Raw genomic sequence first — 3225 nt, 5'->3', positions numbered from 1 at the left:
GTAGATTACATTGTATTCGTGGCAAAGCCACCGTTCATAATTCTTTCATACATGCCACTCTTGATTCATTGCATATCCCGGTACACCGCCGGAGGCATTCACATAGAGTCATATTTTGTTCTAAGTATTGATTTGTAATTGTTGAGTTGTAAGTAAATAAAAAAGTGTGTTGATCATCATTTTTAGAGCATTGTCCCAAGTGAGGAAAGGATGATGGAGACTATGATTCCCCCACAAGTCGGGATGAGACTCCAGACTAAAAAAGAAAGAAATAAAAGAGGCCATAAAAAAAGAAAAGTCCCAAATAAAAAAATGAGAGAAAAAGAGAGAAGGACAATGCTACTATCCTTTTACCACACTTGTGCTTCAAAGTAGCACCAAGATCTTCATAGAGAGTCTCCTATGTTATCACTTTCATATACTAGTGGGAATTTTTCATTATAGAACTTGGCTTGTATATTCCAATGATGGGCTTCCTTAAAATGCCCTAGGTCTTCGTGAGCAAGTGAGTTGTATGCACACCCACTTAGTTCTTTTTGTTGAGTTTTCATGTACTTATAGCTCTAGTGCATCCGTTGCATTTCAATCCCTACTCACTCACATTGATATCTATTAATGGGCATCTCCATAGCCCGTTGATACGCCTAGTTGATGTGAGACTATATTCCCCCCTTTTGTCTTCTCCACAACCACCATTCTATTCCACCTATAGTGCTATGTCCATGTCTCACGCTCATGTATTGCGTGAAGATTGAAAAAGTTTGAGAACACTAAAAGTATGAAACAATTGCTTGGCTTGCATCGGGGTTGTGCATGATTTAAATACTTTGTGTGGTGAAGATGGAGCATAGCCAGACTACATGATTTTGTAGGGATAACTTTCTTTGGCCATGTTATTTTGAAGAGACATAATTGCTTAGTTATGTGCTTGAAGTATTATTATTTCTATGTCAATATTGAACTTTTGTCTTGAATCTTTCGGATCTGAATATTCATACCACAATTAAGAAGAATTACATTGAAATTATGCCAAGTAGCATTCCACATCAAATATTCTGTTATTATCATTTACCTACTCGAGGACAAGCATGAATTAAGCTTGGGGATGCTTGATACGTCTCCAATGTGTCTATAATTTTTGATTGTTCCATTCTATATTATATCCTGTTTTGGACATTATTGGGCTTTATTATACACTTTTATATTATTTTTGGGACTAACCTATTAAGCGGAGGCCCAGCCCAGAATTGTTGTTTTTTTGCCTATTTTAGGGTTTCGCAGAAAAAGAATATCAAACGGAGTCCAAACGGAATGAAACCTTCGGGAATGTGATTTTTGGAACAAATGTGATCCAGAGGACTTGGACCCTACGTCAAGACATCAACCAGGAAGGCACGAGGTAGGGGGGCATGCCTACCCCCCAGGCGCGCCCTCCACCCTCATGGGGCCCACATTACTCCACCGACGTACTTCTTCCTCCTATATATACATACATACCCCCAAACTACCAGATATGGAGCCAAAACCCTAATTCCACCGCCGTAACTTTCTGTATCCATGAGATCCCATCTTGGGGCCTTTTCCGAAGCTCCCCCGGAGGGGGTATCGATCACGGAGGGCTTCTACATCAACACCATAGCTGTCGGGTTTCGGGTTCCGGCAGACCCTTGAGGTTCGGACACTGGGGTGTGCACGGAGATCTCTCCCCTACCGATCTACGTCTGATCCTCTCGTGCGAACTAAGATGAAAATGATGAACAACACAAGAGACACAATGTTTATACTGGTTCGGGCCACCGTTGTGGTGTGATACCCTACTCCAGTGTGTGGTGTGGTGGATTGCCTCTGGGGCTGATGATAGACAGTACAAGGGCAGAATAGCCTCACGAGAGGTGTTCTTGAGCTGGTGCGATGAACTGCTAGGGTGAGTTCAGTCGCCTCTCTCTCTCTTTGTTGGGGTTCTACCAGATCTCTCCGGGGGTCTCTCTCTACTCTGTGGTGGCTAGCTCTATTTATAGAGGCCCTGGGCCTCTCCCCAAATAATGAGCGGGAAGGGCGCCAACAATTGGCCATTTCGAAAGGGAACATCTAGTACAAGTTGTCCTGACCAAAGGTGGTCTTCGTCTACCAAAAGCACTGGCGGTGACGCCGTCTTGGGCTCCATAGTGACCTCCGTCCTGCCGTCCGGCCGGTCTTGGTCTCGTTGCACTGGGATGGTAACCTTTGCATGATGCCTTGGCCTGTGCTTGCCCGCTTTGCACCAAAGGGGAAACAAGGACACTGCGCAGGTCGGCACCCGCCTGGCGCCCGCCTGGTCTCGATCGTCATGGCTTGCGTCACGGGTTCCTCGCGAGGTACCCCTGCCTTGATCTCTCCGCCTCCTCGCGATCCTGCCTGATGAGGCTGCCTCTCACGAAGCTTCCTGTCATCCGCCCCGCGAGGCTTGGCCCCTCGCGAGGGTCTTTGAGCTTGAGCTAATGAAGATGGGCCGCGCTGGGCCCCCGCTTGAGCCACACCGCAGGCCGCAGGCAGGCAAGTCTGGGGACCCCCGTTCCCAGAACGCCGACAGTAGCCCCCGGGCCCAAGGCGCAAGCGGGCTTGGCTTAGCAGAGAAGCAAAGGGGCAAGCGTGAAGCGCCGCGGGCCCTAACAGCCTGCGGCCTTGGGCGCTGCATGGCGGTTGATTGGGCGTGGGTGTCTGCACTTCCCACAATGCCTCGGCAACTACACAACTGACAAAAGGGGGTGCCCTAGCCAGGCTTACTTGCCCCGCTCTCGTCCGTCTTTCCCTAGATCCCCTTTCTCGCTTTCCTCCTTCTTGCTCCCGAAATCCTCCAGATCCGTCTCAATCCTTCGCGTCCGGCACGCCATGGCGACTCGCAAATCCCCGACTGATGCTTGGTACTCGCCGGCCCTGGATTCCCTGAATTTGTCGGAGAAGAACCTCGCCGTCGCGCGCCTGATGACGGTGGCGCAGGGCAGCGAGGGGGCGATTGTGCTTAAGGTCGGCTCCGACCAGCCTGAGGGCAAGGGGAACACCTTCTACCCGTTCTTCGCGAGCGCCATCGTCGCCGGTCTGGTGCCTCCTTTCTTTGAGTTCTTCTTTGCCGTTCTCCGCCAATACAACTTGCAGGCCCTGCATCTCCACCCCAACTCTGTCCTTCTCCTGGCAATTTTCGCCTACTATTGCGAGGCTCATGTTGGTGTGAAGCACTCGGTGGCCTTG

The sequence above is a fragment of the Triticum dicoccoides genome, chromosome 2A, assembly GCF_002162155.2.
Source record: "Triticum dicoccoides isolate Atlit2015 ecotype Zavitan chromosome 2A, WEW_v2.0, whole genome shotgun sequence".
NCBI classification, from domain to species: domain Eukaryota; kingdom Viridiplantae; phylum Streptophyta; class Magnoliopsida; order Poales; family Poaceae; genus Triticum; species Triticum dicoccoides.
The sequence above is the reverse complement of the archived record's forward strand: the minus strand, read 5'-3'. Positions refer to the sequence as shown.